This window comes from Hemitrygon akajei, chromosome 14 (assembly GCF_048418815.1).
Source record: "Hemitrygon akajei chromosome 14, sHemAka1.3, whole genome shotgun sequence".
NCBI classification, from domain to species: Eukaryota; Metazoa; Chordata; class Chondrichthyes; order Myliobatiformes; family Dasyatidae; genus Hemitrygon; species Hemitrygon akajei.
This window is the reverse complement of record NC_133137.1, coordinates 107,815,570-107,843,138: the sequence shown is the minus strand read 5'-3', so window position 1 is coordinate 107,843,138 and position 27,569 is coordinate 107,815,570. Positions and strand designations below refer to the sequence as shown.

The 27,569-nt window shown below is 41.8% G+C and overlaps 1 protein-coding gene and 1 pseudogene across 3 annotated transcripts in view; one reads left to right on the top strand and one right to left on the bottom strand.

Annotated features, from left to right (window-relative positions):
* shank3a (SH3 and multiple ankyrin repeat domains 3a) overlaps positions 1 to 27,569 on the top strand; it is a 1,154,364-nt gene that overhangs the window by 152,203 nt on the left and 974,592 nt on the right. The gene's annotated exons all lie outside the window — the stretch shown is intronic.
* On the bottom strand, positions 783 to 27,483 carry LOC140738211 (kelch repeat and BTB domain-containing protein 4 pseudogene; annotated as a pseudogene).

Sequence of the window (27,569 nt, the reverse complement as noted above, 5' to 3'; positions counted from 1 at the left end):
AAAAATAAAACTATAACGAACTGTATTACATTAAAGTCTCATTAAAGTACAACATACAGGCAGAATCTGCTTAAGCCATCAACAGTTTTAGGTAGACTCCGACACAATCTTTCCAGCAATGCTTTCAATGGCACAAGAAAATAAACCTCATCAACTGTCATTTCTTTTAACAGAATCAGCGTTAATATTTTTACTTCAACGTATCGACTGTCATATGAACTTACAGCGTTGCTTCTATGATGTTTCTTAGTGGGTAGAAATGAAGCTTTTCATGTTGGTCCTGCATGTGCAGGACCCCACCTTCCTGTTCCTTCAAAACGAAACTTACCCACAAGACGTGGCGAAACCAGGGGTGACGTCATCACATGCCGCGATATATCACGGACAATGAATTTTACCTTTGTAAACTGTAACATGGTTATCAACCTTTAACTTTAACTAGAAATAGTTACAAACAAATTATTTAAAGCGAAAATTTAATAAAGTTAAATAAATGCCTTAAGGGCAACACACTCCCCGCCTGACCTTTGTAAGGCCACTATGAACCTGGTACAGAACTTTAATCTCTAGATCAGTCTTTAGGTAGAAGTAGAACTACCTCTGCAAATGGTCTCGGTCTGGGAAAGAACATGACAATAGTCTGACAGTGTTTAGGTCAATTAATGTCTTAGAAAACAAACATAGTACTGAAATTTTGTCATCTGCAGAAGTTTAAAAAAAATAACTTCGTGCACTCAACAAATTAAATCCTAAAAACTGCAGTTTACTGTACTTGGTTAGAATCACGTCAAAACAAATTGCCAAATCGTCAGCAATATCTCAATTCCATTTATCACTGATACTACAGATGTGGCTGGGTTCAGTTTTACTGTTCTGGCATCACCCTTTTTACACTTATCTCTGAAAACATAAATCACCCGTTGCAGCTGGCAATCTTCCACAGGGAGGGCACAGGACTCCAAACCTCTGGGAAGCGCAGTCTGGTGAAGCTGTCAAGCAGTGGATTCTAACATAGCAGAGAATCTCTCTCAGCTACTATAGAAATCAGGTCCTTGTTAATAGCAGCATGCATACGGCCTGCAAAGGGGATGTGATATGACTTTAACTGGCATGTCCTGGAAGGCGTGTCAAAAACACAGAATGAAACAAGATGGTTTGGTAAAGAAGTTCAGGTCATTCTATTCCCCACCCAGTAGATAGATAGTTCCATTAAGGTTAACACCAGCAGCACAAGATGCTGCCGTCTCCAGCTGATTAGCTTCAACCCACAAATTATCACAGACCACATAATAATGACAACACTGGAAGTCGTATCCTGAAGGGTTCCCCCCCAGTGAATAAATGGCATCTTCACTTGGGACGGATACAAGCGTGTGCTGAAGACGATCTCCTGGCAGTGATGTGCATTGTTCCCAGTCCTTTGTCTCCATTTAGCACTTCCACATCCATCGTGGGATGGGGCCACCTACAACATACGGGTCACTTCCATGCTTGCATGCAGCAGTAATCCGCTGGCGCAATCAATTTTGCACACTGACACTGATAGCATCATCATCACAGTGCAAAGACACTGCCAGTGAGTGTGTCCAAGTGTCTTCTTTTCCCATCAGGTAAATATGGGCAATTTCACCAATTTCCTTTAAACTAGATACCAGATTCTCAAAATATTGCTCTCCAGCAATGTTTTTCAGTGGTCTAATATCCACTCTTGCCTCTCTTTTTACACTTTCTGTATCCAAAGAAATTTTTGGTATTCTCTTTAACAATATTATTGGCTAACGTACTTTCATAGAAACATAGAAAACCTACAGCACAATACAGGCCCTTCGGCCCACAAAGTTGTGCTGAACATGTCCCTACCGTAGAAATTACTAGGGTTACCCATAACCCTCTATTTTTCTAAGCTCCATGTACCTATCCAGGAGTCGCTTAAAAGACCCTATCGTATCCACCTCCACCACCATTGCCGGCAGCCCATTCCACGCACTCACCACTCTCTGTGTAAAAAACTTAACACTGACATCTCCTCTGTACTTACTCCCCAGCACCTTAAACCTGTGTCCTCTTGTGGCAACCATTTCAGCCCTGGGAAAAAGCCTCTGACTAGCCACACGATCAATGCCTCTCATCATCATATTCTATCTCTAACTTCCCACTAACTTTTGCTTTATTATATGCCCTCTCTTTGGCTTTTATGTTGGTTTTGACTTCTCTTGTTAACCACGTTATGACATCTTTCTTTTAAAATACTTATTCCTCTTTGGGATCTATATATCCTGTGGCCTCCAAATTGCTTCCATAACTTCTAGCCACTGCTGTTCAGCCATCATCCCTGCCAGTGTTCTTTTGAACTTGATATGGAATGTAGGGTTTCTGGGAGGTTTTCAGTTATGATGTATAGAGCCAACAGCTGACTTCTTTGGACATCTGCATTAAACATATCTACAGTCTTTGTTCCTGGATAGCCCTGTACTCCTACTTGGTCTCCTTGCATAATTGTCTGTCTCACCATGTGCATATCCTGCCTCTGTCTTTGACTATCTTTGTTTTTGCTTAAGTAGCATAAAAATTGAATTTTTTTATATATATATGTTGCTGGTGGGCCTTCCCATGGTGGTCATCTCATTCACTTCCATGGGTATTAAAAATGCAAGTATTCCTATACACCTTGGGTTAGTTTCTGGTGACTTTTCTATCTGCCTTCTTTGCCTGCAAAGTAAAGATCAATGCATGTCATGCACTGGGTTTGAGGGATGTAGCTTAGCTGCCGGTGTTGCGAGTCATCAAATCATACAACGCAGAAATGGACCTTCTTGGCCCACATCACCTATGCTGACCGTGGTGCCTACCTATGCTAATCCTACTTGCCTCTATTAGTCCTGTATCCCTCTCTGTTGCTCCTTCCTAAGTCCCTGTCTGAATGTATTTTAATTGTTGTAATTTGCACCTGCCTCCACAACTCCTCTAGCAGAATGTTCCAGATATTCATGACCCTCTGTGTGGGAAACCTTTCATTCTGATCTCCTTTAAATAAACCTGTATGCCTCTCACCTTAAAACTAACCTTAAACTTGTGCACTTTAGCTCTTGTCTTTCCTTATCCAAGTAAGAAGTTCTGACTATTATCTACACCCCACATGATTTTATAAACCTCTCAAGTTGCCTTCAGCCTCCTTAGAGAATTGATAGGAATTAATCCAGTTTATCCACTCTGTTGAACGCCTGTTCAGGTTCTAGTGCTGATTTGCAATTGAAGACCCTTGTTCACCCATTTTCTAGAGTGGCAGTCCTGTCCAGAGTGTAGCTCTCTTTAATACTCTACTCTCACAATTTTCCATCCACTGCTGCTTGTGAGTATCCAGAGCACACGGTAGGGAGCAGGTAGTGAAAGGAATAATGGGTTGCCTTTGCAAGAACATAGGTGTTGAGTAAGCCACCAGACTCCTGAAGCCTGTTCTACTATTCAATTTGATACTTGGTGACCTATGCTTGCCTCAACCCCTCCTCTGTGCCAGTTTCCCATAACCCCCAATTCCTTGATCTTTCAAATATTTATTTGTTTCCATTTTAAATATATCCTGCAATCTGACCTTCACTCTTGGAGCAGAGAATTCCTGAGATTTTATTTTTTTAATTCAAGGATACAGCATGGTAACAGGCTCTTCAAGTCCAACAGCTCATGCCACTCAATTACATCCCATGTGACCAATTCATCTATCAACCCATACTTCTTTGGAATGTGGGAGGAAACTGAAGCACCTGAAGGAAACTCACATGGTCACAGGGAGAATATACAAACACCTTACAGACAGCAGTGGGAGTTGAACCCAGGCTGTTGGTACTGTAATTGCATTACACTGACCACCTCACTACTGTGCCACCTCTTCATCAGCTTCCAAGGAAATAAATTTCTATGAACTTCAGCTTTAAATGATCAGTGCCTTATTTTGTAGTTATTTCCCCTTGCTTGTGACTCTAATTAATAAAAGCATCTCATCATAAACCCTTTCAGACCCCCTTCTATATACATATATTTGATTAAGGTAATTCCTTAGACTTCCAAACTTAAAGAAATATAGAACCAAAATTACCTAGTTTCTTTTGATAGGGCACCCTCTCATCCCAGAATCTCCAATTCTATTACATACAGGTATTGTTTTTTAGGTAAGGGGACCAAAACTTTCCACAGTATTCCACGTGTGGTCTCTCTAGCACCCATTACAATTGTAACAAATTTCTACTCCTTCGCAATAAAGGCCAGAATACCATCAGCTTTCTTAAACAGAATGTGGACCAACCTGCTAACTTCTTGTGATTCACGCACTACAACACCTAGATCCTGCTGAATTTAAGTAGATGACCTCACACTCCCCATATTTAATTCCATTTGCCAGATTTTTGCTCAGTTACTCTGCTTGTCTTATCTCATTGTAGAATCACAATGTCTGCACTACAACATGTCCTTCCTCCTGTTTTCATATCATTGACAACTTTGGAGACCTTGCGTTTCATTCCTTCTTCCAGGTCATTCATATAAATAGTAAATGATTGAGGGCCAAGAACCAATCTCTTGGGCAATTAGTTTATGCACCAGCCTCTGAAAATGCCTTGACAAATTCCTTTTGGAAATCTAAATACAATACATGCATAAATTGCCCTCTATTGATTCTCCCTGTCACATCCTCAAGGAATTTGAGCAAATTTGTCAGTCATGATTAACTTCTCATTAAAACATGTTGACTCTCTTTGAATATTGAATGAAATATCTTGGCAACAGTAGATGTCAAACCAGTTGGTCTATGCTTTCATGCCTTCTGATTTCTTCTTTTATGAACAAGGGATTCACATTGAAGGTTTTCCAGTCTTCTGGTACCCTCTCAGAATTTAGCTAGTTTTGAAAAAAATTCAGCCAATGAATACACATCTCTGTTGCCACTTCCTTTAAAACCCTTGACTGTCTGTGATTTGTCTGCCTCTTAGTCTCTAATATTTTATTCTTTGTGATTAGAAAGGATTTTTACAATTGCCTTCCTGTTATTTGAAATTAGCCCATCAGGATAATCTCCATTGAAGACTACATCAGAGAAAGTGCCATTAGTACCAGAGATGGTTTGCAATCCACAATTCCAGCACCTGTTTTCAGGACTCACCCACATTCTTCCCCCAGCAGTTGTAAGCAAAGGTAGCAGGTGAGGGTTAGAATGAGATGTAATCACCTCTGAAATATTTCATGACTTCTTTAATGTTTGATTTGAATGAAAATTAAAAGATGCATCTAAACTGTCTTTAGAATCTGAAAAATTCAAAGTTGATGAATGCAATCCATTTCCTATTATATATATATATATATTAGTCATGAGTTAACATAACTAGCTCCCATGCTGAAATTTATTTAGTTCTTCAATAACAGTTAATCTGCACTTCATTTAATGCTTCAGCTGGCTTACTGCTCTCAATCTGAAATAATTTGAAGAGAAAAGCATTTTATCTCCTCTGTCATTAGTCTAAGGGTTCATCTCTTTAATCTCAAGCTGTTTTACCATATTATTACAATTTAAATTGAAATGATTTTGATCTAGCTGCTGATAAAATGAAATAAAGAGGAGATGGCTCAAATGAAATGTTAAATCAGTGTGGGTCCAATGGGCCGAATGGTCTGTTTCTGTGCTGTAAATTTTCATTTAATACAGAGGGCAAATCGCAATGAAAGTGCACTACTTTTGCAAGTGTACTGAATCAGTTGTCCAGGCATTTCAATATTACAAGCTAAATTTGGGCAGGAATTCTCTAACATCACAGGATATTCCTGAACAATCAAGGTGACAAACAAACTTAATAAAACAAGACAATTAATAACTCACAGCTCTTTCCCCTTAGAGAATTACAACAAAGTACCATGATCAAAACTCACTTTACTGAAGATCACATAGCACAATTTCCATGAAATTCAAAATCTACAGGGCTCACCCACAACCCTTGAAAACAGGCATTGGGAATTGGGAGTGGGGATGACTAGAAGAATTGGATCAGCCCATGATTGAATGGCGGAGCAGACTCAATGGGTCGAATGGCCTACTTCTGCTCCTATATCTTATGGTCTTATGAATTCAGAAGGATGTGAGATAATAGTTTGTCTTAGACCATCTGCAGCTTATCAAACTATCCGTATCCTTTCCCTTCCATGCCAGTGAGAAATCATCGCGTGTAATGTGGTTAAGAAGGCGTATGGTGTATTGGCCTTCATCAATTGTGGAATTGAATTTAGGAGCCAAGAGGTAATGTTACAGCTATATAGGACCCTGGTCAGACCCCACTTGGAGTTGCCTCACTACAGGAAGGATGTGGAAGCCATAGAAAAGGTGCAGAGGAAATTTACAAGGATGTTGCCTGGATTGGGGAGCATGCCTTATGAGAGTAGGTTGAGTGAACTCTGCCTTTTCTCCTTGGAATGAAGGAGGATAAGAGGTGACCTGATAGAGGTGTATAAGATGATGAGAGACATTGATCGTGTGGATAGTCAGAGGCTTTTTCTCAGGGCTGAAATGGTTGACACACGAGGAACACAGGATTAAGGTGCCGGGGAGTAGGTACAGAGAAGTTGTCAGGGGTAAGTTTTTTACGCAGAGTGTGGTGAGTGCGTGGAATGGGCTGCTGGCAACAGTTGTGTAGGCGGATACGATAGGGTCTTTTAAGAGGCTTTTAGATAGGTACATGGAGCTTAGTAAAATAGAGGGCTATAGGTAAGCCTTGTAATTTCTAAGGTAGGGACATGTTCGGCACAACTTTATGGGCTGAAGGGTCTGTATTGTGCTGTAGGTTTTCTATGTAATGTGTAACTTATTTCAAAAGCTTAGCCCATTAGCACAGGTGCATTCAATTCTTCTTGAAGGAAGAACTGCGGTGACAAGTGATTTTACATCTATGTGAGATACCTCTGACCCACACCAGACGCCCCTATCCCTCGCTCACAATACATTTGAACACATTGGCATAGTGGTGTACTTTAACATAAATAAGTGGGCAGGAAACTCAGGTCTGTGTGAGATTCCAATTCTACATCTGGTCAATATTGCCTTCCACAGTCTTAGATGGGGTGTAAAATTAGTGTTACATGCAGTCTTATCAGTTTTGCAACAAAAATTGCTTCTGCAATGATGGACAGTCTAGCCTTCTGGAGTTTTTACTGTCCTTCTGGAAGAAGGACTGATAATGAACCTGCTTTAATAAAGCCTTTGCTACAAGCTGGCATTGATTCTTTTTGTGTCAGCAGTTAGTACACAGGAGCTACAACACAGCAGATTTGTAGTCTACTAGGCACTGAGCCAGATAGCACACTTGCACACCTAAACCAATTTTTTGCAAAGCTCATTTCAACTGATTCACCAGTATTCATTAATATTGATTGGACCACCAAGATACAAGAAGAACATAGTCCTTCACTGAAGGAACAGTAGATATCAGAAACTTGCTCTGCTAAGCACTGTGAATGTCTTGACAATGGAATTTTGCAGGACTGAGATCAATAGATTTTTGTTTAGTAAGTATATTAATTAATGGGAGCCGATAAGGTTGAGCTTTTCCATGATCAAAATGCAGTTAAAATAGTTGGTACTGAAAATGCATGTTCTAATTTTACAGAAGGAATGGGATTATGAAAGAGGATCACAATATTTTTGCTTTTAAACAGTCATTGAATTTCTCTGCTGAACTTGAGGACTGTATTGAATTCAACAGGGAGATCCAGAGACAGTTTAAATTCATGATAATAAAGGAACATATAGAACATAGAATAGTACAGCACATTACAGGCCCTTCGGCCCACAATGTTGTGCCGACCCTCAAACCCTGCCTCCCATATAACCCCCCACCTTAAATTCCTCCATATACCTGTCTAGTAGTCTCTTAAACTTCACTAGTGTATCTGCCTCCACCACTGACTCAGGCAGTGCATTCCATGCACCAACCACTCTCTGAGTGAAAAACCTTCCTCTAATATCCCCCTTGAACTTCCCTCCCCTTACCTTAAAGCCATGTCCTCTTGTACTGAGCAGTGGTGCCCTGGGGAACCCTCCATGCACTTCTTTCACTGCTCTATTGCTACGGGTCCCATTCCCCTTGCAAATTAGTTTAAACCCTTCCGAACCATGCTAGCAAGCCTACCAGCAAGGATATTGCTCCCTCTCGAGTTCGGGTGAACTACTCAGTCCCCTGTATTAAATGATGGAGTAGGCTGGAGGGGTTGAGTGGCCTACTTCTGTTCTAACTTGTATGTTTGCATGTTATGTTCTTCAGCAGGAATTTAAACCGTCTCTGATTCTAAATTTGATATGGTTCTTCCTTAGATACACAGGCCAATCAATTTCAGATCTCAAGTTCAAGTTTATTGTCATTGAACCAACATGTTAATACAGCTAAAAGAAATGACGGTCCTCTGTGACCGAGGTGAAAAACACAGTATGTATATCACATACAACACATCAAATAGTATTAACACAATAATATTAATAAATATTTTAAAAAATCTGTTGGTGTACATAAAGTGCATATGTGACATATAGTTAAATATCTGATAGTACAATGGTACTTGTGCTGCCATAAATCGGGTAGCAGGGTGTTCATCAACCTCACAGCCTGAGTAAGAGGCTGTTACCCAGCCTGACAGTCCTTGCTTTTATTCTGTGGTACCTTCTGCCTGAGCAAAGAGATTGTGGGATGGATATGAGGGTCCTTGACAATGCTGACGGTCCGTGAACGCAGCACCTCTGGTATTCTGTTATGCTGTGGATCACTGGAACAAGGCTCAATCTCATGAAGAAGAGTCAGTTACTGAGGATGGAAGTCTCATTTGTTTGTTATCCATCATGACAGGAGATTGACAGAATAGGAGGTGCAAGACTATGACTTAAGCTTTCTTGAAGAAATGCAACATTCTTACTGGATGGCTTTGAAAATCTCCTGGCAAAATAGCAGGAGTACAGAAATCCAGGATATACTACAAAACAAAACAAAACTGCAGGCCTCAAAACTGCCACCCTGCTTCCCTGTCTGTGTACAAGTCTGTCAGTCCCACTTTAATCTCATCAGCTACCTCAGAATTCACAAAATCACATGGAAGCAAGACATCTTTGAATCTAAGGACAGAAGAAGAAGAAGATGATGATCCAGAATAGAATTCTTTAGAGAGCTGGAAGGCTCTGTTTGACTTCATGTTGCACTGATAGGAAGGGAGGAAAGCTGACAGCAAGGTATTCTTTATCTTCAAGGTTTCCAAGTGATGTGGAAGAGACAGGAGGAGACACCGCAACTCCAAAAATAATTTAGGCCAACTGCACAGCAAGTGATCGGGATCGCTGTAGAGGAGGAATTCAGTGAATTAAATGGCAAACACAAGATTCTGCCTATCATTATTGCCAATATGCTCAGAGCAATTTTGGGGTAGGTGATCTACACTGCTCAACCTGTTCTGCATCTGACAAAAAAATTGCTTGCAAACTTCCAGAACACAGAAATATATGCCTTATCAGCAGAACAATGTTGAAGATCCATCTAATCAGTCTGGAATAAGAGACCTTTAACAAAATATTTGTTGTACGTGTTGGGTTCATTGTCCAAAATAGTGGTTTTAGTGAACATTTTGGTAACTGGTCATATTGTCCTCATCAACAATCAGATTGGAATGTTTTCTAGTTCGATCTGAAATCAAGGAGGTCTCTCCAATCAGTCATTTACAACTACAAGACTTCTTCATCCAATCTGTGGTTCATCTAGCAGCAACTAATTTCTGCTTCAGTATATATCTCTGAGGCTAGCCCATAGCCAGCTCAGGTAAACCTTTGCCCACTATATGTACACTTTGAAATGGTGAATAAAACTACACCTGTGTGAATCCCTGCAGCATCTGATGACCCTGTGACCTCTGTTTTGGAGGCCGACTTCAGACGATCCTACAAGAGGGTGAACCCTCGCAGGGCATCAGACCCTGATGGTCTACCTAGTAAGGCTCTGAAATCCTGTGCCAACCAACTAGCAGGAGTTTTTCAAGGACTTCTTCAATCTTTCACTGCTGCAGTTGGAGGTTCATATCTGCTTCAAAAGAGCGACAATCGTATCAGTCATTACCCAAGAAGAGGATGAAGAGCTGTCTTAATGACTATCACCCAATTTGCACTCACATCTACTGTGATAAAGTACTTTTGGAGGTTGGTCATGATCAGATTTAACTCCTGCCAAAGCAAGGACTTGCACGAAGCAATTTGTCTACCGCCACAATAGCTCTACAGTGGATGCAATCTCACTTGCTCTCTACTCAGCCTTAGATCACCTAGACAAAAGCAATACCTACATCAGGCTGCTGTTCATTCACTAAAGCTCAGCACTCAACACTTTTATACTTTCAGTTCTAATCAACAAGCTCTAAAACCTGGGCCTCTGCAAATGGATACGAGTAAATTTGCCAATGACACAACTATGGCTGGCAGAATTTCAGATGATGATGAGGAGGTGTAAAGGAGTGAGATAGATCAGCGGGTTGAGTGGTGATGCAAAACAACCTTGCACTCAACATCAGTAAGTCCAAGCAATTGATTGTGGACTTCAGGAAGGGGAACACACACCAGTCCTCATTGAGGGATCAACAGTGGAAAGGGTAAGCAGTTTCAGTTCCTGGCAACATCTCTGAGGATCTATCCTGAGCCCAACATATTGATGCAATTACAAAAAAGCATGACAGAGGCTATATGTCATTAGGAGTTCGAGGAGACTTAGTATATCACCAGAGACTCTCGCAAATTTCTACAGGTGGAGAACATTTTAACCGGTTGCATCGCCATTTGGTATGGAGGGGCCACTGCACAGGATTAGAAAAAGGTACAGAAAGTTGTAAACTCAGTCAGCTCCTTCTGGGGCACTAGCTTCAAGGACATCTTCAAAACGCAATACCTTAAAAAAGGTACATCGATCATTAAGGTCCCCCATCACATAGAGCATGACCTCTTCTCACGCTACAGTCAAGGAGGAGAAACAGAAGACTGAAGACATGCACTCGATGTCCAAGATAGAACCTTGGGACAGGGAAGCATAGTAATGCACATAAAGAAACTGTGAGCAGCCTCTGTCTGACTATGCTGGCTAAGTAGCCACAGGCCATTCTAGCAAACCACTTTCTTAACCTTTTTGAATGTAAAAGTTTCTGAAGGGGAATCACATCAGCCAATTGGTCTACCCAGAATATATCAGAATTCTGTGGTGAAAAGAAAGCATAGACCCAATTGGTCTTTTTCACAACCATTTGCCAAAATGTTTTTCACTAAAACTTCAGGAGGCACTTAAACATAGAAACATAGAAAATAGGTGCAGGAGTAGGCCATTCGGCCCTTCGAACCTGCACCGCCATTCAGTATGATCATGGCTGATCACCCAACTCAGAACTCTGTACCTGCTTTATCTCCATACTCCCTGATCCCTTTAGCCACAAGGGCCATATCTAACTTCCTCTTAAATATAGCCAATGAACTGGCCTCAACTGTTTCCTGTGGCAGAGAATTCCACAGATTCACCACTCTCTGTGTGAAGAAGTTTTTCCTTATCTCAGTCCTAAAAGGCTTCCCCTTTATCCTTAAACTGTAACCCCTCGTTCTGGACTTCCCCAACATCGCAAACAATCTTCCTGCATCTAGCCTGTCCAATCCCTTTAGAATTTTATACATTTCAATAAGATCCCCCCTCAATCTTCTAAATTCCAGTGAGTATAAGCCTAGTTGATCCAGTCTTTCTTCATATGAAAGTCCTGCCATCCCAGGAATCAATCTGGTGAACCTTCTCTGTACTCCCTCTTTGGCAAGAATATCTTTCCTCAGATTAGGGGACCAAAACTACACACAATATTCTAGGTGCAGTCTCACCAAGGCCTTGTACAACTGCAGTAGAACCTCCCTGCTCCTGTACTCAAATCCTTTTGCTATGAATGCCAACATACCATTTGCCTTTTTCACCGCTTGCTGTACCTGCATGCCCACCTTCAATGACTGGTGTACAATGACACCCAGGTCTCGTTGCATCTCCCCTTTTCCTAATCGGCCACTGTTCAGATAATAATCTGTTTTCCTGTTCTTGCAACCAAAGTGGATAACCTCACATTTATCCACATTAAATTGCATCTGCCATGAATTTGCCCACTCACCTAAACTATCCAAGTCACCCTGCATCCTCTTAGCATCCTCCTCACAGCTAACACTGCCGCCCAGCTTCGTGTCATCCGCAAACTTGGAGATGCTGCATTTAATTCCCTCGTCTAAATCATTAATATATATTGTAAACAACTGGGGTCCCAGCACTGAGCCTTGCGATACCCCACTAGTCACTGCCTGCCATTCTGAAAAGGTCCCATTTACTCCCACTCTTTGCTTCCTGTCTGCCAACCAATTCTCTATCCACATCAATACCATACCCCCAATACCGTGTGCCTTAAATTTGCACACTAATCTCCTGTGTGGGACCTTGTCAAAAGCCTTTTGAAAATCTAAATATACCACATCCACTAGCTCTCCCCTATCCACTCTACTAGTTATATCTTCAAAAAATTCTATAAGATTCATCAGACATGATTTTCCTTTCACAAATCCATGCTGACTTTGTCTGATGATTTCACCTCTTTCCAAATGTGCTGTTATCACATCTTTGATAACCGACTCTAGCATTTTTCCCACCACCGATGTCAGACTAACCGGTCTATGATTCCCTGGTTTCTCTCTCCCTCCTTTTTTAAAAAGTGGGGTTACATTAACCACCCTCCAATCCTCGGGAACTAATCCAGAATCTAAGGAGTTTTGAAAAATTATCACTAATGCATCCACATTTACAACACTCTTAGCCCTTATACAATTATGTTGAAAAGTGGCTCTTTTTGCTTTTTGCCCTGGATTTGCCTGCCTGCCACTTTTACTTTTCACCTTACTACTTTTTGCTTCTACCCTCATTTTACACCCCTCTGTCTCTCTGCACTTGTTCCCATCCCCCTGCCACATTAGTTTAAAGCCTCCTGAACAGCAGTAGCAAACGCTCCCCCTAGGACATTGGTTCCAGTCCAGCCCAGGTGCAGACCGTCCTGTTTATACCGGTCCCACCTCCCCCAGAACTGGTTCCAATGCCCCAGAAATTTGAATCCCTCCCCCTTGCACTATTTTTCAAGCCAAGTATTCATCTGAAATATCCTCCTATTTCTACTCTGACTAGCACATGGCACTGGTAGTAATCCAGAGATTATTACCTTTGTGGCCCTACTTTTTAGTTTATCTCCTAACTCCCTAAATTCACCTTGTAGGACCTCATCCCGTTTTTTACCTATATCATTGGTACCTATGTGCACCACAGCCACTGGCTGTTCACCCTCCCATTCCAGAATGTCCTGCAGCCACTCAGAGACATCCTTGACCCTTGCACCAGGGAGGCAACATACCATCCTGGAGTCTTGTTTGCGGCTGCAGAAACGCCTATCTATTCCCCTTACAATCGAATCCCCTATCACTATAGCTCCCCCACTCCTTTTCCTTCCCTCCTGTGCCGCAGAGCCTCCCATGGTGCCATGAACTCAGCTGCTGCTGCCTTCCCCTGATGAGACATCTCCCCCAACAGTATCCAAAACAGTATATCTGTTTAGGAGGGAGATTACCTCAGGGGACTCCTGCACTACCTGCCTACTGCTACACTGTCTAGTGGCCACCCCTTCCCTTTCTGCCTGTGTAGCCTTTACCTGCGGTGTGGCCAACTCACTGAACGTGCTATTCACAACTTTCTCAGCATCACAGATGCTCCAGTATGAATCCAATTGCAGCTCCAGACGCTCAATGCGGTCTGCCAGAAGCTGCAGTTGGACACACTTCCTGCACACGTAGTCGTCAGGGACACTGGAAGTATCCCTGATTTCCCACATGCTGCAGGATGAACAAACCACGGGGCTGATCTCAGCTGCCATGACCTACCCAATACTTGCCTCAACTTTTGAAACTTTCTCCTTTGAAAGGAACTTACCTGACCTTACCTCACTTGGAGTGAAGCTCATCCTCAGCCTCTTCTCGTCGAAGCCTCAAATCTCCAGTCCTTCACTTAGGTTTTCTCTGTGTGGTAGTGAGGAAGGCAATTCCTGTGCAGTCCTTCCAGCATGCTCAGAGCCTCGTTATTGGCTCAAGGATGTGCCAGTGGGGGGAGAGACTGTCACTGCCTCCTACCACATGCCCCTTTACAGGGAGGGTGCAGAGAGGTGTGTTAGAGCCTGTGTGAGTTCATAGACAGGTGTTTGCAAATAGAGGACTTTACATGGTAGATTTCAGAATCAGAATCAGAATCAGGTTTATTATCACTGACATGTGACATGAAATTTGTTAATTTAGCAGCAGCAGTCCAATGCAATACATAATATAGCAGAGAGTGAAAAAATAATAAATAAAATAAAACATAATAATAAATAAACAAGTAAATCAATTACTTATATCAAATAGATTATTAAAAATGTGCAAAGACAGAAGTACTGTATATTAAAAAAGTGAAGTAGTGTCCAAAGCTTCAATGTCCATTTAGGAATCGGATGGCAGAGGGGAAGAAGCTGTTCCTGAATCGCTGAGTGTGTGCCTTCAGGCTTCTGTATCTTCTACCTGATGGTAACAGTGAGAAAAGGGCATACCCTGGGTGCTGGAGGTCCTTAATAATGGACACTGCCTTTCTGAGACACCACTTCCTAAAGATGTCCTGGGTACTTTGCAGGCTAGTGCCCAAGATGGAGCCAACTAGATTTACAACCTTCTGCAGCTTCTTTCGGTCCTGTGCAGTAGCCCCTCCGTACCAGACAGTGATACAGCCTGTCAGAATGCTCTCCATGGTACAACTATAGAAGTTTTTGAGGGTATTTGTTGACATGCCAAATCGCTTCAAACTCCTAATAAAGTATAGCTGCTGTCTTGCCTTCTTTATAACTACATCAATATGTTGGGACCAGGTTAGATCCGCAAAGATCTTGACACCCAGGAACTTGAAGCTGCTCACTCTCTCCACTTCTGATCCCTCTATGAGGAATGGTATGCATTCCTTCATCTTACCCTTCCTGAAGTCCACAATCAGCTCTTACTGACGTTGAATGCCAGGTTGTTGCTGCGGCACCACCCCACTAGTTGGCATATCTCACCCCTGTAGGCCCTCTCGTCACCACCAGACTGTTGGATATGCCAGGTTTCTTAAGGTTATTAATCAGGGGGTGGGGGGGTGGTAATTGGGACAAGCTCCCACTATCTATTAAATGCTCCCAATGACATGCATCTCAAATAACCTCAATTAACCAAGTCCAGCCCCTGGCCTTCAAGTGCGGCCTAGCAACCAAGTCTGCTGGGACAATTTATACTGATGGGGAAAAGGGGTAAAGATGGGTTGCTGGCACCTTAAAACCAGTCACCTTGGACTGATGGAGTTTATCAGCCAGCTGTTTATCAGGCAGCTTGTTTAGGAAAAAGAAAACTCTGATCTTAAACCTCTGTTGCTTTGCGGCTATACCCACTCTTAGGGAAGGCTTTGGGAGTAAACCCAAAGGGAAAAATCCAGAGCTGGAGTCCCTAAGGCAGTCCTGCAATGCGTTCAACACTGACCATCAACCATTGTGATGCCGCTGCTACCAAACTGTATTGGTCTCGGCCATACCTTTGGATTCATCAGCTGTGTGAAGAGGAGGAGCCTTCTGCATGGGCAACAGCAGCTCTCCATATTGTACTGCCCAGACGTATTACATAAACAGCTGAGACACCACATCCATATACGACCCCAATCAACAGAGGCCCTGATTGGATATGCCAACACACTTTTACTTTTCATTTTTTCTATGTTACACAATATTATAATACATTTTCCAGTAAACATGGTAAGTTTAAATGGTACAGAAATTGGGGCCCCAGTAAGTTTGAAGAATTTGGAGGAACCAGGGCCCCATTGTGTCTCTATGCAGCTTGGGGACCAAAATGCCAGTCAGTTTTAGGATAGCACTGTGCCTCAGTACAGATTGAAAACCAAGATACCAGTGAGTTTTAGAGTAGCATGGGAATCAGGTGCCCACTGACTTGAAAGGATTTCTGGGAACTGGGACCCACGGCAACTTGGGCCCCGATGATTTCGGGGGAGTATGGGAAATGGAGTCCTGGTGAGGTTTGTTTGGGCAGCATCCATAGAACTCAGATTATAGATAGTATATAACAGTCCAGCACAGGAACAGGTCTTTTGCCTCAGAATGACTGTGCCGAACATAACACCAACCTAAACTAAACTAAACCTATCTGCCCATACATAATCCATATCCCTCCATTCCCTGCCTTTCTAAATGTCTTTTGAACACCACTGTTGTGTTGCTTCCACCGCCAACTGCTGACAGCACATTCCAGGTGCCTCATACTCACGCTTTGTAAACAAAAACTTATTCTGCAATTTCCTTTCAACTCACCCATTTAAACATGGCAAAGCACCCCAGTGCAATTCTCAGAAGCTTTATCTCACAATATTTTATATCACATTTTGTTCATTTCCTTCACTTGTCAATGCAACCTCATTTTTCCCTTCTGATTGCTAACATTGACAAGAAGATATAATAGTGCTCATAGCAGAATTCCGAAGAAATGGACTCTGACTCCATTGAAGAGATATTTAGGTGACATCCATCGACAGCAAACATGATTCTTTGAGCCAGAGAATTTCATTGTATGTGCTTTGCTAACTGTCGACCAGTTAGAAACATTTAAAAAATGCTGCAGGAGCTGGGTATTCACAGAGCAGATGTTCTTAGTTCAATGTACAGTGTCATTATTTTCATCCGTGGCTGTTTGAATCAGGACTGTGAGCAGTTGATTCCTGTTAGGTCATCGTTTTATAGCTTTCAGAACTAATTTTATTCTTAAAGTAGAATCTATTCTGCCCAATTTCTATTTCCATATTGTTTTCTACCCAAGAGACAGCATATATGTCTTTTTAAGCATCTCTCTAAGTGTTGTCCTTCTGCCTTGATATCTCCTGTCAAGTCTCATATCCTCTTCAGTACTTCTGCAAACAGCTATTTCTTGTGTGAGCACCTCAACTGATGAGTGCTGGCAAAATATTTAATTCTCAGGAAGGTTGTCCACAGAGTGTATCACCTTCATCCAATGTCCATAGACATATGCGTCAGCTTACAACTCCAATAACCACATCCCACTCCCAACCACCCACCCATCAGCACAATGACTAATTCAGTAACAGTCAGACTCAATACATAGTCAGGTCCAGTTTGGTGGTAGATTCAGGTTCAAGTGAAGTTTGGATAGGTTCATGATGAGAAGAGTGTGAAGGCCTATGGACCAGGTACAAATAGATGGGACTAGTCAAACCATTGGATCGGTATGGACTGGATGGGCTTAAAGGTTTGTTTCTATGTGTAGCACTTTATGACTATGACTCTAAATGCGGTCACTGTTTTGAAGATTTTCAATGGGTCCAATATCTTTTCTGCCACTATCTTTAAAACTATTGACAATAGACAATAGACAATAGGTGCAGGAGTAGGCCTTTTGGCCCTTTGAGCCAGCATCACCATTCAATGTGATCATGGCTGATCATCCACAATTAGTACCCTGTTCCTGCTTTCTCCCCATATCCCTTGACTCCGCTATCTTTAAGAGCTCTATTGGATACAGGCTTTTGAATCCTGGCGATTTGTCTGCATTTAGACCTGTGAATTTTTCTCGCGTGCTTTTTTTCCTTGTTATTAACATTTTTGTTAAAGATCCTCCCCATTATTGAAAACTATCCCTTCTGTTACAGAATATAGAACTATACAACATATCACAGGAACTTCAGACCACGATATTGTGCCAAGCTAATTAATTCAGTGACATCTCTTCCTCACAGACTGGCAATTTCCCTCCATTCTCTAAAAAACTATGTGCCTGTCTAAGTTTATTGGAATTTCTTATGCGATCTGCTTTTACCAACATCCCTGGCAGTGCATTCCACATCCTCAGCTCTCTGTGTAAAACGACTTGCTTCACACATCTCCTTTGAACTTTCCCTGTCTCACCTAAAATATATGCTTTCTAGTACTAGATAATTTAACCCTGAGAAAAAGATACTGGCTGCCTACTGTGTGTCTGCGTCACATGATTTTTACCAAATCACCCCTCACCCTCTGCTCCTCAAGAGAAAAAACAGCCCAACCTCCCTCAGCCTCTGCCCCTCAAGAGGAAGCAGCCCCACCTCCCCTCAGCCTCTGCCCCTCAAGAGGAAACAGCCCCACCTCCCCTCAGCCTCTGCCCCTCAAGAGGAAACAGCCCAACCTCCCTCAGCCTCTGCCCCTCAAGAGGAAACAGCCCAACCTCCCTCAGCCTCTGCCCCTCAAGAGGAAGCAGCCCCACCTCCCTCACCCTCTGCTCCTCGAGAGAAAAAACAGCCTAACCTCCCTCAGCCTCTGCCCCTCAAGAGGAAGCAGCCCAACCTCCCTCAGCCTCTGCCCCTCAAGAGGAAGCAGCCCCACCTCCCCTCAGCCTCTGCCCCTCAAGAGAAAAAACAGCCCAACTTCCCTCAGCCTCTACCCCTCAAGAGGAAGCAGCCCCACCTCCCCTCAGCCTCTGCCCCTCAAGAGGAAGCAGCCCCACCTCCCCTCAGCCTCTGCCCCTCAAGAGAAAAAACAGCCCAACCTCTCTCAGCCTCTGCCCCTCAAGAGGAAGCAGCCCCACCTCCCCTCAGCCTCTGCCCCTCAAGAGGAAACAGCCCCATCGACCATTCTGTGTTACTCAAAGTATCTGGACTAAATGGGCTCCTGCTGAAGTGCACGATTCCATGCTTCTATAAGATCTAAACTATCTTTGAAGTGTTTATGAGAGAAGTTTCTTTCTTGCTTCTGGATCTTTTTTTTAAACATTTGCCCAGAGGAGGAAGAAGCACTAGAGAGAAAATGCAGTTAGAAGCTAACAAGTGTTTGTGTGGATGATAGACCTGTCTTGTTTTAAAAATGTTCCTATCTTCAATTAAATATTCATCATGGCCCTTGGTAATTTTGGCCACTGATGCTTTTGCTTTCATTCAAATATTTACGTGAAAACCAGAAGAACATAGAACAGGTCCTTCAGCCCACAATGTGGTGCTAAACTAATTAAACTAGCAATTAATCTCTTTTAGCTGCACAATGTCCCAATACTGGTCGTGTCATAGGTAAAGTTCGAAGTACATATATGTCACCAGATGCTATCCTGAGGTATCAGAATCAGGTTTATTATCACTGGAATGTGACGTGAAATTTGTTAACTTAGCAGCAGCAGTTCAATGCAATACATAATATGGAAAGAAAATAATAATAATATTAAATACATAAATTACAGTATATTTATATTGAATAGATTAAAAATCAGGCAAAAACAGACTTACTCTATATTTTGAAAAAGTGAGGTAGTATCCAAGTGTTCAATGTCCATTTAAAAACCGGATGGCAGAGGGGAAGAAGCTGTTCCTGAATCGCTGAGTGTGAGCCTTTAGGCTTCTGTACCTCCTACCTGATGATAACAGTGAGAAAAGAGCATGCCCTAGGTGCTGGAGGTCCTTAATAATGGACGCTGCCTTTCTGAGACATCGCACCTTGAAACTGTCCTGGGTACTTTGTAGGTTAGTACCCAAGATGGAGCCGACTGAATTTACAACCTTTCAGTCCTGTGCAGTAGCCCCCCCCCCCCCCCCCATACCAGACAGTGATGCAGCCTGTGCCTGCCACACAGCCACAGGTACAACTATATCAATGGTCAATGAGGAGGAGATGTCACCTTATGGTTTGGTAATTGCTATAATCTCTGACAGTACACTTACTTAGGTCTTTGGATGTACGAGGAGATTCACAAAAATGATTCTGGGATTGAAAGCTTATCATGTAAGGAGTGTTTGGTGGCTCTAGGGCTGTACTCACTGGAATTCAGAAGAATGAGGGGTGACTTAATTGAAACTTATCGAGTGGTAAAAGGCCTTGATAGAGTGGATATGGAGAGGATGTTTCCTGTGGTGGGAGAGTCTAAGACCAGAGGACACATCCTCAGAACAGAGAGGTGTCCATTTAATATGGAGATGAGGAGGAATTTCTTAAGCCAGACAATGGTGAACGTGTGGAATTCGTTGTCACAGGCAGCTGTGGAGGTCGAGTCATTGGTTATATTTAAGGCAGAGCTTGATAGATTCTTGATTAGTCAGGGCATAAAGGGATACAGGGAGAAGGCAGGAGATTGAGGCTGAGAGGGAAATGGATCAGCTACAATGAAATAACACAGCAGACTCGATGGGCCCAATGGCCTAATTCTGCTCCTATTTCTTATGATCTAATGAGTCGGTTTCTCTACCCGAGTTTAGGTCTTCTGATATCCTTTTACACATTTGTTATGATCATTCCCAGTGGCTGAATAAGTAGATCCAATAAGTTGCTGATTAATGTAAAATGGAATAGGTCTGGTAAGAGTCATACAGAAGGTGAGGAGAATTGTATTTTATGAAGCAATTTGATATGATCTAGAATAAATTGCCTGGATGGCTGGTGGAACCAGATTGAATAATAACTTTTGAAAAGGAATTGGACATGTAATTAAAAAGGGAAAATAATATGAAAGTTGTAAGGGAAAGCAGAGAAATGTGTCTAATTGGCTAATTGTTACAATAAGTCGAGAGAAGCATGATAGTAAATTGTCTCTTTCTGTGATGTATACATTTTTATTTCTCTCTTCTCTGCAGAGTTAGCTGATTTAAGAAATAAAACATTTGAGTTGCCAAATCCATGATTATCAGCAGGGAAAATTCTTTCACCCCTCCTGCTACTGATCATTAGCACTTAGCCTATTTAGAAAGAAGTCCAGGTGTGTTGTATGATCAAAGAGTTAATGTGTCCTTGATGTTCCACACTGTCTAGCAAACAGATCCAGATGAAGTAATGGGTGTAAGCTTCTTCTGGAATCATGAGAACTCATGAATGGGTAAGAACCTGGAGAATGCAAGGAGAGAGGAAGACTGTAGATAAGAGAAAGGAAAAAGCACATACATCATTCTAACTTTCTGTTCTTTCCTTTAGTTTTGTTCAAAAAGCAAGCCTACAAAGCTCAAAATGAAGACTTGAATAAATACAGTGCTTTTCATAACCTCGGGATACTGGCTTAGTCACTGATTAATGTAATAGCCCAAGACACCAGAACTACATCTTAGAAGTAGTACTATAGATATTCTCACATTTATATCTCAACCAAGAAAGTACCTCTGAAAATTCATCACCCGCTCAGTATTGTAGGTAATTTGAGATACTAATATTTCAAATTGTGTTTGAGGTACTAATAGTATGTGATGTGTTTTTGGATGTTAAGTGGTTCAAGAATAGAAAGATTTGTCATCTGGAGGTAGTTTCAAGGGGTAATGTGGACTAATGTTCCTTTCATAAAAGCCAGGCTGCACTTTATAAGAAATGTAGTTTCTGTGTTGTTTACATTTCTTGTCTTAGGTCTTAGTTGTTGTAAGAAGGTGAATTTGATAGTTGCTTTTCCATTTGAACCACTACCATAAATTTGGTGAACATACTCACACAAGCTGTTCTTGTTGAGGTTTGACACAATTGTGTATTTAGCCAGACAATTTCAAACAGCTTAATGATGTTGATCTCATATTAGAGGTGCAGATCTGGTAAAGATGATGGGGTTCCTTTTCTAAAAGATATGATTCAAACTGTTAAGCTTTATGGTACAATGTTAGAATTGAATTGACTTTATTTCTAACATCCTCCACATACATAAGGAGTAAAAATCCTTACGTTACATCTCTAACTGAATGTGAAAGTGCAAATTATAGCAATTTGTAATAAATAGTATATACAGTAAGCTATACAACAGAACAGTCAATATAACTTAGAAATAGAATTGTGTCAGCGTAAATTAATCAAGCTGATGGCCTTGTGGAAGAAGCTGTCCCAGAGCCTTTTGGTGCTGGCTTTAATGCTGCAGTACCATTTTCCAGATGGCAAAATAAAATTAAAAGGTTCTGAATAGGTGAGAGAAGTTTTGTTGTGTGTACTGATTAATCAGAAGAATAGCTCAGTAAGTCTCTGCGACTGTTCTGTACATGCATATTCCCCCCTGTTTAAATACCGTTTATATACCTTTATTGTACTTACAGGAGCAAGCAGAACAGATATTGTTTGTTTATTCAATTATTTTCCCATGTCTTTGCACCAAAGATGTTGATTTAATTGATATCTCTGCTTTTCTCCTTGATCATATCAAACTAAAAAGTAGGACCACAAAGGTAATAATCTCTGGATTACTACCAGTGCCACGTGCTAGTCAGAGTAGAAATAGGAGGATATTTCAGATGAATACGTGGCTTGAAAAATGGTGCAAGGGGGAGGGATTCAAATTTCTGGGGCATTGGAACCAGTTCTGGGGGAGGTGGGACCGGTATAAACAGGACGGTCTGCACCTGGGCTGGACTGGAACCAATGTCCTAGGGGGAGCGTTTGCTACTGCTGTTCAGGAGGCTTTAAACTAATGTGGCAGGGGGATGGGAACAAGTGCAGAGAGACAGAGGGGTGTAAAATGAGGGTAAAAGCAAAAAGTAGTAAGGTGAAAAGTAAAAGTGGCAGACAGGCAAATCCAGGGCAAAAAGCAAAAAGAGCCACTTTTCAACATAATTGTATAAGGGCTAAGAGTGTTGTAAAAACAAGCCTGAAGGCTTTGTGTGTCAATGCGAGGAGCATTCGTAACAAGGTGGATGAATTGAATGTGCAGATAGATATTAATGAATATGATATAGTTGGGATCACAGAGACATGGCTCCAGGGTGACCAAGGATGGGAGTTCAACATCCAGGGATATTCAATATTCAGGAGGGATAGACAGGAAAGAAAAGGAGGTGGGGTAGCATTGCTGGTTAGAGAGGAGATTAACGCAATAGAAAGGAAGGACATTAGGCTGGAGGATGTGGAATCGATATGGGTAGAGCTGCATAACACTAAGGGGCAGAAAACGCTGGTGGGAGTTGTGTACAGGCCACCTAACAGTAGTAGTGAGGTTGGGGATGGCATTAAACAGGAAATTAGAAATGCGTGCAATAAAGGAACAGTAGTTATAATGGGTGACTTCAATCTACATATAGATTGGGTGAACCAAATTGGTAAGGGTGCTGAGGAAGAGGATTTCTTGGAATGCATGTGGGATGGTTTTCTGAACCAACATGTCGAGGAACCAACTAGAGAACAGGCCATTCTAGATTGGGTATTGAGTAATGAGGAAGGGTTAGTTAGCAATCTTGTCGTGCGAGGCCCCTTGGGTAAGAGTGATCATAATATGGTGGAATTCTTCATTAAGATGGAGAGTGACATAGTTAATTCAGAAACAAAGGTTCTGAACTTAAAGAAGGGTAACTTTGAAGGTATGAGACGTAAATTAGCTAAGATAGACTGGCAAATGATACTTAAAGGGTTGACGGTGGCTATGCAATGGCAAACATTTAAAGATCGCATGGATGAACTACAACAATTGTTTATCCCAGTTTGGCAAAAGAATAAACCAGGAAAGGTAGTGCACCCGTGGCTGACAATGGAAATTAGGGATAGTATCAAGTCCAAAGAAGAAACATATAAATTAGCCAGAAAAAGCGGCACACCTGAGGACTGGGAGAAATTCAGAGTCCAGCAGAGGAGGACAAAGGGCTTAATTAGGAAAGGGAAAAAAGATTATGAGAGAAAGCTGGCAAGGAACATAAAAACTGACTGTAAAAGCTTTTATAGATATGTGAAAAGAAAAAGATTGGTCAAGACAAATGTAGGTCCCTTACAGCATATATGTCAAACTCAAGGCCCGCGGGCCAAATCCGGCCCGCGGTGGAATTATCTTTGGCCCGCGAGATAATATCTAATTACTATTAAAGCTGACCCCAGTAATCGAAGTGCCTATGGCGTATGATACGGCTAATGCTGAGTTTATTCAGGTACCAGGTTTTCAGGGTTTTTAGTGTTTATTCGGCAGTCTTCTTCATAAGAAACGGAATTTGTAAAATGAAACACTTTGTAGTTATAGCAGAGACTGAGACACACGAGAGCAGGCTGAAAAAACGGAGGCAACGAAAGCTGCGTTCGCACACGTCCGACTGATCCGGCCCGCATGAAGCTGCATTTTGCTCAATCCGGCCCGTGACCTAAAATGAGTTTGACACCCCTGCCTTACAGTCAGAAACAGATGAATTAATCATAGGGAACAAAGACATGGCAGACCAATTGAATAACTACTTTGGTTCTGTCTTCACTAAGGAGGACATAAATAATCTTCCGGAAATAGTAAGGGACCGAAGGTCTAGTGAGATGGAGGAACTTACATGTTAGTAAGGAAGTGGTGTTAGGTAAATTGAAGGGATTAAAGGCAGCTAAATCCCCAAGGCTAGATGGTCTGTATCAAAGAGTGCTTAAGGAAGTAGCCCAAGAAATAGTGGATGCGTTAGTGATAATTTTTCAAAACTCCTTAGATTCTGGATTAGTTCCTGAGGATTGGAGGGTGGCTAATGTAACCCCACTTTTTAAAAAAAGGAGGGAGAGAGAAACCGGGGAATTATAGACCGGTGAGTCTGACATCGGTGGTGGGGAAAATTCTAGAGTTGGTTATCAAAGATGTGATAACAGCACGTTTGGAAAGAGGTGAAATCATCAGACAAAGTCAGCATGGATTTGTGAAAAGAAAATCATGTCTGACGAATCCTATAAAATTTTTTGAAGATGTAACTAGTAGAGTGGATAGGGGAGAGCCAATGGATGTGGTATATTTAGATTTTCGAAAGGCTTTTGACAAGGTCCCACACAGGAGCTTAGTGTGCAAACTTAAAGCACACGGTATTGGGGGTATGGTATTGATGTGGATAGAGAATTGGTTGGCAGACAGGAAGCAAAGAGTGGGAGTAAATGGGACCTTTTCAGAATGGCAGGCAGTGACTAGTGGGGTATCGCAAGGCTCAGTGCTGGGACCCCAGTTGTTTACAATATATATTAATGATTTAGACGAGGGAATTAAATGCAGCATCTCCAAGTTTGCGGATGACACGAAGCTGGGCGGCAGTGTTAGCTGTGAGGAGGATGCTAAGAGGATGCAGGGTGACTTGGATAGTTTAGGTGAGTGGGCAAATTCATGGCAGATGCAATTTAATGTGGATAAATGTGAGGTTATCCACTTTGGTTGCAAGAACAGGAAAACAGATTATTATCTGAACGGTGGCCGATTAGGAAAAGGGGAGATGCAACGAGACCTGTGTGTCATTGTACACCAGTCATTGAAGGTGGGCATGCAGTTACAGCAGGCGGTGAAAAAGGCAAATAGTATGTTGGCATTCATAGCAAAAGGATTTGAGTACAGGAGCAGGGAGGTTCTACTGCAGTTGTACAAGGCCTTGGTGAGACCGCACCTGGAATATTGTGTGCAGTTTTGGTCCCCTAAAGTGAGGAAAGACATTCTTGCCATAGAGGGAGTACAGAGAAGGTTCACCAGATTGATTCCTGGTATGGCAGGACTTTCATATGAAGAAAGACTGGATCAACTAGGCTTATACTCACTGGAATTTAGAAGATTGAGGGGGGATCTTATTGAAAGGTATAAAATTCTAAAGGGATTGGACAGGCTAGATGCAGGAAGATTGTTTGCGATGTTGGGGAAGTCCAGAACGAGGGGGTCACAGTTTAAGGATAAAGGGGAAGCCTTTTAGGACTGAGATGAGGAAAAACTTCTTCACACAGAGAGTGGTGAATCTGTGGAATTCTCTGCCACAGGAAATAGTTGAGGCCGGTTCATTGGCTATATTTAAGAGGAAGTTAGATATGGCCCCTGTGGCTAAAGGGATCGGGGGTATGGAGAGAAAGCAGGTACAGGGTTCTGAGTTGGATGATCAGCCATGACCATACTGAATGGCGGTGCAGGCTCAAAGGGCCAAATGGCCTACTCCTGCACCTATTTTCTATGTTTCTATGTTTCTAAATGGTCCTGCAGTCATCTCATCCTGCATTTAGTATTACAAGGTTAGTGTTAATCAGATTAATTTTACAATATTTCATCAAATTTTGATAATCTTTTTCAGAGACATTTCAGATTTAATTTACAAAGGTTCTTGCAAGCCTCACTTCTTTATTAGCACAACCTGCTCCAAGGACGAATAGTAGCGATACTCAAGGAGAAGTAGCAAGGGTTTCTACCCTTAACCCTTGGGTTTAACTGATAGTTTTGCTAAATCCTATTTCTCCTTATTCCATTCGACAACAACACAACAGTTGTGTTGCTCCCTCTTACTAATATGAGCTCTTTATTTACAGATTTCTTTTTTTATTTAATTCAAAATTTCAAGCTAGTATGGTAGCATCTCTCCTTGGATTTGTATTATTATTCCTCTACAAGAGTTGTTACTCTCATCCAGCATTAATAAGCATGTGGATTGAGAGAACTTTTAATGTAATATTAATGCTGTTTGCTGAGTATCGTTCCAGCTAACATAATTCAATGCATCTGATCTGTGTATAGCAGATCCTAGTGCAGGCCAAAGCAATAGATTAATTGTACTTAGTTCAAATGCAGCATTTGGGGTGGTGTGTGTGTGTGTGTGTGTGTGTGTGTGTGTGTGTGTGTGTGTGTGTGTGTGTGTGTGTGTGTGTGTGTGTGTGTGTGTGTGTGTGTGTGTGTGTGTGTGTGTGTGTGTGTGTGTGTGTGTGTGTGTGTACATAGGATTGTGAGTTATATCTGCACTTCCCCTTGGTGCTTGAATAGGCAAGGTGTGAGTGGTTAAAGGAAACCTTGTTATCCTGAATATCAGTTAACATTCCTTGACTCTCTCCATTAATATTGGCATTTGGCATCTTGTTAAATTCCTTGTGAAGATCTATTATTATACTCATATTGAGGCAAACAGAAAATTCTCAGACATTATTCTCTAGAAATTTAGGTCATTCCCTTTTGTGTAATGCTGGTAGTTGCCCACAATTTATGCTTAGTGTGGCTTTTACCAGCTTTCTTGGCTCTTCTGGTCCAAGTGAACAATACAAAATCAATAAAATAGAAGGGGCAGCCGATTGAGCCCCTCAGGCCTTCCCATCATTTAATATGATCATGACTAGTCTATACTGGCTTTAAATCTTCTGAAGGACTTCTTCATACTTGTCAATTCCTCAAACTTTGAGATATATCCACCACCTTCATGAACAGAAAGATTCACTACCTTTTAGAGAAAATATTTTTATGCACCCCAGTTTTAAATAATTAGCCCCTTGTTTATAACTATGTTCCCCCTCCCCCCGTTCATGACTCTCCAATTTGTGGATTTTCAACTTTAGACATGGAACAAGCTTTCTAGTGGATAAATATTCTATGTAGTGTACCCAGTTTCATTGCGCTGTCATGCCATTACTTGGCAGAAGTTAATTTGATTACCTACCTTTATCGCCCCAAAACAGCTCCGACATCTTCTGAAAAAGTGACTGTGTGTTGCTTCATCCAAAAGCAAAAACACAGCACCCTGTCACTGATCTGCTCTCTTAGATCATACTCT